Source organism: Quercus robur, chromosome 9 (genome assembly GCF_932294415.1).
Source record: "Quercus robur chromosome 9, dhQueRobu3.1, whole genome shotgun sequence".
Lineage (NCBI taxonomy): Eukaryota > Viridiplantae > Streptophyta > Magnoliopsida > Fagales > Fagaceae > Quercus > Quercus robur.
Genome location: NC_065542.1, coordinates 45,129,451 through 45,137,264, shown reverse-complemented (window position 1 = coordinate 45,137,264; position 7,814 = coordinate 45,129,451). Strand labels below are relative to the sequence as shown.

Here is a 7,814-nt window from a genome sequence, read left to right as displayed (position 1 = left end):
CCTAAATAGACCGATACCAAAATATTCTGTTTCAATGGACAAACCGAAACAGGTTCCAAAACGGTATTCATAACATTGGAAAATAGTAGAAATTTAATACAACTAAATTATATAAACTAAACTATATCAACTAAATTAAATTTAAGTGGGATTTTAAAATTAATAAATAAATATCAACAAAATTATATCCATTAAACTTCCTATCTTATAATATTTTTTTATAAAAAAACCATTCTTCTTGCATTTTAATTTTTGAAATGCAAAAAATTACTAATTAAAATTTTCTATTTGTATTTTATTAACATCTTTTACAATAGAAAATAGCCAATCAACTTAATCAGTAGAATTTTATCAATCTTAATTTATAAAAGACATTATTGCGACTTCACTTAATAATTTGGTACATAGGAAGTATGAACACTTTATTAAGGGTATTGCATCCGTGCCATATTGGTATTGTACAAGTAACAATATCATATTAGTGTCATACTCGTTGTGTTATATTATAATTTTTCAAAAATTGTAATACCCACACTCATACCCTTACCCTTGTCCATAACTATGCTTCGCAATAGTACTTAACTTAAATTTATCCTTTAATTGTTCTTAATTTTTTTATATACATTAATTATTTTGTGGGAGACTGATTTACACAAAGACAACAAAAATACATGCATTTTAGTGCATTGAACTCAAAAAAGGCCATATTAACATTAATTAAGGGTACATATAGTGTTCTCTCTAGACCGAAGGGTTCCAGTTCTTTCTAGATAGTTCTGTCTCTCTTTCTCTCTGGATCGTAGAGTTCTAGCTCTCTCTCTTGGCACACATTTTGGCCTTTCCGCTAGCGTACGCATGAGCTCTTCTTAGTTGCCTTGTGAGCTCAGGTTCCATCGTCAGTCCTTGCCCAGTGTGTGGGTTTCCCTTGCCCATTTTGTGGGTTTTCGTCGTCGACAGAGGTCATCGCCTCAAAATCTCAAGGCGTCGATCAACTTCGTTGTAGCTTTGAAGACTTGTCAACTATTGGGTGAGCTCTTAGCTTCGTGGACCAACCCATTTCTTGGAGTGAAGGGGCTGATTGTTATCAGCAATAAAAGATACTTTGTGGTTGGGTCTTTACAAAGTGGAGAGCTTCCATATCACCTCAACAGCACCTTATCTTGGCTATAGGTAAATCTGTCTTTTAAAGGGTCACAAATTTAGGTGTTTTTGTGTTGGATTTTTGAATCTTTGAAGTAAGGTGATTAAGTGAACTTTGAAGTAAGGTGATTAAGGAAGCTGAACTATAGGTATCTTAAGTCTTAATTGCCGTGGACTTGGGGACAAAAGTGCTGTTGGGGAGCTATCTAGGCTCACTAAAGTTTAACGTTCCCGAATTGTATTTTTGATGGAGACTAAACTTAAAAAGAAAGGTATAGAAGAAGTGAGGAATGAATTAAAAATAGATAATGTAGTGTGTAAATAGAATTGGAATGAATGGATGCTTGGCTTTGTTTTGGGATTCAAAATGGGATGTGAAATTGAGGACCTTGTCAAAAAGCCATATTGATGTTATTGTGATAGAGAAGGATGGGGTTTCATGGAGATTGACAGGTATCTATGGGCACCCTGAAAAATTGAAGCGAATTGAGACATGGAATTTGATGATCAGCCACATCCATAAATGAAAGATTTGTGCAATAAGACATGGTCCCCCTTAAGCATGTGGACTTCTAAACCATATCAAAATATGTATAGCTTAGCAAGATATGGTATGTTGACTCCACCCCATCCTCACAACATTCACATCCAGCATCAAACAAAATTTTTCTTCTAGCTAGATTTGCTTTTGTAGGCAGTATATCTCTGCAAGCTTTCCAAATGAAAGTTTTGATTTTATTACATACCTTGGCCGCCCAAATCGCTTTCCAAATTTTATTGCACTGTAAGTAATTGGATGATTGGCCATTAGAAGATCTCAGTTGTTGAGTTTGTATCATCTTGTATGCACTTTTTACCGAATATTCACCCGTGTTTGTGTATGCCCAAATTTGGATGTCTTGCACTGCTCTATTGCTCAAAGGGATGGATTTAATAACTTCAACTTCATACGGGAGGAATACATGATCAATCATGGATACACGCCATGATCTTGTAATTGGATCAATGAGGTTATCCACTATGGCCATTGATGACATTGTGGAGCATGGGGTTACCACCTTGAATTATGGTGGAGTTGAAAGCCATTGGTCTTGCCAAATTAGAATTTTATTTCAGGTTCCTACTTGCCATCTCAAACCACTGTCCAAGACATATCTGGCTGCCACTATACTTTTCCATGCAAAACTCCCTGAATTTGGTGAAGGAGCATCTAAGAAAGATATATTAGGAAAGTACTTTGATTTGTAGACTCGATAGAACAAGGAGTGTGTATTTTTCATAAGCCTTCATCCTTGTTAGGCTAACATGGCTAAGTTGAAGGAATGAAGCTCCCGAAACCCAATTCCTCCCATCGACTTGGGCATACAAAGTTTAAACCAACTCAACCTGTGTACTTTCCTTCCTTGCATATTTTGACCCCATCAAGATCTACTCATCATCCCTTCAAGATCTTTAAGCAAACCTTTCGGTAGCAAGAAACATCCCATGGCATATGTGGGGATAGCTTGTGCCATGGCTTTAATCAAAATTTTCTTTCCAGCTTGAGACATCATCTTTTCCTTCGATCCCTTTAGTTTACTCCATACTCTTTCAATGATTGGAGCAAAAGCTGCTTTTTTGTTACGCCCCACTTCACTAGGCAGCCCTAAATACTTTTCATATTCTAGGACTGTCTCTGCACCCAATGCCTGTTTGATTGATTCTTGAGTCTCAAAGCTAGTATTACTGCTAAAGAAAAGAGAAGTTTTATCAATATTAACCTTTTGTCCTGAAGCATCCTCATATAAATTAAGCAAAGAAATGACCTGTTGGCACTCCTCTACTGAGGCACAACAAAATAATAAACTGTCATTGGCAAATAAGAGATGAGAAATACAAGGACCACCTTTGCTAGCTGCCACTCCTCTTATAATTCCATCTGTTTTTGCCTTTCTAAGCAACGTGGTAAGCCCCTCAGCACAAAACAAAAAGAGATAAGGTGACAGAGGGTCACCTTGTCTCAGTCCTCTTGAAGGCAAGATATAACCTGTAGGCTTGCCATTGACTAAAATAGAAAAATGAGCAGTTGTTATACATGCCATTATTAATTGCACCCATTTTGCATGAAACCTCATTTTCTCCATCACCCTTTTTAAATAACCTCATTCAACCTTGTCATAAGCTTTGCTCATATCCAATTTAATAGCAACCTAACCTATCTTGCCCCACCTCTTCTTTTTCATGCTATACAAAGTTTCATATGCAACTAAAATGTTATCCGTAATTAATCTCCACGGGACAAAAGTGCTCTGAGTATCAGAAATTAAATTTGGGAGGATAAGCTTCAGCCAGTTGACGAACATTTTAGATATGATTTTGTATAGCACATTACATAGGCTAATGGGGCGATATTGTGTGATTAATTCAGGGTCTTTGGTTTTGGGAATTAGTGCTATGTGGGTATTATTTATATTTCGAAGTATAATTCCAGAATTTAGACATGATAGCACAGCATTAGTTACATCAGCACCCACTATATGACAAAACTTTTGACCCAGAGAAGCATGGGTGAAAGATGGAAGGCTGTGAGGACGCAATTGCAAATGCTTGGTCTATTTCCTTCAATGGAAGTCTTATGTTCCAGGTGTGTAACAAAATAAAAGAATGCAAGAAGAGGTTGTTAGCTTGGAGTAAAAAATTCATTGTGTTCATTAGGCAAAAAGATTGAGGAAAAGTGAAATAGGTTGCAAGTGCTTGAGGAAAACAACAGGGATGCATCATGGGCTAAATGTGAAGCTCTTAGGCATGAAATTAATATTTTAATTGAGAAATAAGAAATTTATTGGAAACAAAGATCTTGTATCAGTTGATTGCGTGAAGGTGATCGTAATACAAAATTTTTTCATGCGAAGGCATCTGTAAGGAGGAAAAAAAACTTAATTGTCTTGCTAAAGGAAATGGATGGTACGGTGATAGAGCAACAAAGCGATATAGAAAGGGTGATAATTCAACATTTCTCAACTCTCTTCCAATCTTCAAATCCGAATGCTATTGAAGAAGTGGTGGCCCATATTCCTAGAGTAGTTATGGAGGAGATGAATGATTGGCTTGTGAGAGATTTTCATCCAGAAGAGGTTCGATTCGCCTTATTTCAGATGCATCCTTCAAAAGCCAGGTCATTTTTCCTTTTGAGTTTGTAATATTTTTCACAACCAGTTGAATGATTTGGAATAAACGGAATAAGGCTCACTACAGTACTCCACATCCTGACCCCTCTTTTCTACCCAGGTCTGCTACAGTCCATGCTATAGAATATTTGGAAGTTTGTCTTGAGTCTGTAAGATAGTCTTATTTTTATTTGGCTTTTCTTGATGTAATCTTGCATATAACTGCTGTTTTTGATAGGTGTTGGGAAAGCTCTGTAGCTTGTGCAGTTTTCTTTGGCTCTCCTTGATGCTGCCTTGTTTTTGTATAAATTTATTCTTTCATTGAATAAAATTCTGCCGTTTATTCTCAAAAAAAAAAAAAAAATTAATTAATTAATTAATTAATTTACATTAAGAACACACACCCAACACAAAAAGAAGTTCAAGCAAAAATTCACAATAACCCAAAATAAGTATAAAAGCTGCTAAAGTAAGAATAAAAGTAGTCCCAATTCTGTATCTCCAATTTTCTCCATAACTCTCAGTAAATCAAAGTAAATTTTGTCCAACAAAGCACTAAAATTAAATCCTCAAACCAAGCAAATCAATATATAAACAAACCCACAAGTATTAAAAATAAAAAACCTGGCCTTTCTCTGCAACTATAAGCAAGTCATTGGATTTGGACCCATAATTAGCCTTATGGTTAACCTTGGCGACTGGGGTAGTCCTTGATCATGACCGTTGATTTCTTTGACTTTGAGTTGCGGTGGGGCCTCGTTAGCGGAGCTTGAGTTTTCGGATTTGGTCGCGGCCAAACAACCTTGCTCTTCATTCGGAGATTCGGGTTTTCTACTACTTTTCTTAAGAAAAGTAATCGGAAATTTTTTCATGAAATGAAAGGGAAAAACTTCCAACGTGAAATTGGATAACTGTAAAAAGGGCCTCTAGAGATTTCAGTATAAACAAAAACCGCAGTGAGTGTGTGTGAAGTGTGAACTACACGTGACTTGCTCCAAGTGAACAACTCAAAATCAAGATTTTTCTTATCCCAAGAAAACTAATGAGGTTTTTTTTACCTATCAAAAACAAAAAGAGTGAGGTTTTTTTTTTTTTTTTTAATTTTTAATTTTATTTTATTTTATTTATTTAGGTGAATGAATAAGTGAGGGTTTGGCATAGTATAAGTTTTGGGCCTCAAATTATATGGATTCCAACCTTCCAACAACTTCATTCTTTTGCTTTGGGTTGTTTGGTTCGGCTTCGCATTGGGACTTTTTTTTTTTTTTTTTTAAGATAATTTGAATAATTTCCTTGTAAAGCTATGGTTGGAAAAAAAAAAAAAGGTTAATATATATAGAGGACAAATGAACGTAGTTTACGGCATTAAAATTACATTGTAAGTACTTTTTATTTTTTATTTTTATTTTTTATGTATAATAATATATTAGAAAAAAAAAAAAAGAAAAAAAAAAAAGAGAAGGTCCAATGTATCTCCAATTTTAAGTACAAGCACCCAAGAAGGAAAAATTAACATTGTGAGGCAAAAAATTACAAAAGACCACCCAGCAAACCATATTGTGAGGCAAAAAATTAACATTTTTTGAAACGAAAAGGAAATCCTAACAAGATAAGGAGTTAAGAGCCAAATTTATTTCAGTGAAAATTGGAGCAATGAACAAAAAGGAAATACCAACATTATAAGTATTTGGTGTGTGTAAGACGGGGAATTACTATGGCAAAACATTATGTGATAAAAAAAATACAAAATGCGCAAACAGCATGGACAAACACAATGTCCTAGCATGATGGCCCGGACGGTCAACCAAAGACCAAGAACCGTGGCCAATCACAATGGTTGAGTAGCCAAGTACAGAGTAACATAATATCACCAAAATCAAGATGATATGGTCATCAACCTATGAATCTCTACCTTTTGGTCGGTAAACCAATACAGTCATCCTTAAAAGAAATGGTCATTGATTCTTCACATCAATATTTAGTGTACTGCAACAATTCTCTATTGCATTTAATGTTATAGAACATTTCCATTGTGCTCTATAAATCCACATTCATTGGACTCAACAAAGTAAGCAAGCTCTTGCCCTCTTGTTATGTCACCCTCATTTTTCACTCTCTTCATTTTTATTTTTTTTACTAACTTAACCATTGGAATTGAGGATTCTCTTCCTTAGTAGTGTAACTGTTAGGTTGTAAGATCCATCATATTCGGTTCTCATTGAAGTTCCATCTCTTCTCCAAAATTTCCCCAACCTATTTCTACTAGGGCCAGCCCTTCCACTAGGCCAATTAGGCAATTGGCTAAGGTCCTCAAGTAGAAGGGTGGCCCCAAAATTTTAGAAAAGAAGAGATAGTAGGGGAAATTTTTTTTTGATTTCAGATGAATTTAAAAAATCCGGCACATCTTTTTGACCAAAAAACAGAATTTCTCATCTCTTCTCCAAATTTTCCCCAAACCTATTTCTACAAAGGCCGGCCCTTCCACTAGGGCAATTAGGCAATTGCCTAAGGCCCCCAAGTGGAAGGGTGGCCCCAAAATTTTAGAAAAGAAGGGATAGTAAGGGGAAAAAAAATGGTTTTAGATAAATCTGAAAAATCCGGCACATCATTTTGACCAAAAAACAAAATTTCTGTTATACCCGGTTAAACATTGGTAGCACAAAATTTTTTTTGGTCTAAATACAATCAATTATCCCAAAAATAACATCATTATCCTCTAAACAAACCAAAATTCAACAAGATAAGCTACAAATCCGGTCTAAAAAATTAACTACAAAACAATCAATAATCAAAACAAATAAAAACCCTCAAATCCCTAAAATTTTTACCGTTTCTCTTTCTTATTCTTGCTCTGCTTTTTTCTCTCAACCCTTGCTCTCCGCCTCTCTCATTCTTTCTCTCCACTGTTGGTGGCTGCTTGGCTCAAGCTTCCTCTGATCTAAATCATCCGATCACTTTTGATCTGAAAACTCTGAGGAGTGGGGACTATCGAGCCAACTGCCTTTTTATTATTTCGCTGCTGAGTGAATTTTGATTCTGCAGAATGGGTTTTGACTTTTGAGGTATAACTTATAAGGCTTGGCTTTCTCTAATTTAGATTTGTTAAGACTGGGTTGTATATATTGAGTTATGGCTGGATGTTTCACGTTTGGGCCTTCAAGTTTTTTGTTGTTGTTATTGTTGTTGTTGTTATAGGTGTAATAGGATTTGTTTTATGTTTTTTTGTGGGTGGGTCATTAATAAGACTAGTGTGGCCATCTTGGCATCTTCTTGGCTGGGTTGGGCTGGGCTTAATTTTTTTTTTTTTAATCTTGTGTTTAAATATATATATATATATATATATATATTAGTTATTGGTAATATAATGAATAAATCTTTATTTATGTAGGTTGAGATTGCTTAAAACTTGTTATTATTTGGTGAAACTAAAACAATATTTTTTATATAAATCAGGTTCTATTTCTCATTTGCTCTACACTTGAAAGTTATTTTTTATTTTAGTCTTTATAAGTATATTGTTTGATTAGA

At 35.0% G+C, this 7,814-nt stretch overlaps 1 long non-coding RNA gene across 1 annotated transcript; it reads right to left on the bottom strand.

The window, feature by feature from the left end:
• Positions 1-4,735: 4,735 nt before the first annotated feature.
• On the bottom strand, positions 4,736-7,301 carry LOC126698630 (uncharacterized). The gene is made up of 2 exons (XR_007646542.1): positions 7,115-7,301; positions 4,736-5,197 (listed from the first exon to the last, which is right to left on the bottom strand). It is a non-coding gene; the product is annotated as an uncharacterized LOC126698630 (long non-coding RNA).
• Between the last annotated feature and the right edge of the window lie 513 nt (positions 7,302-7,814).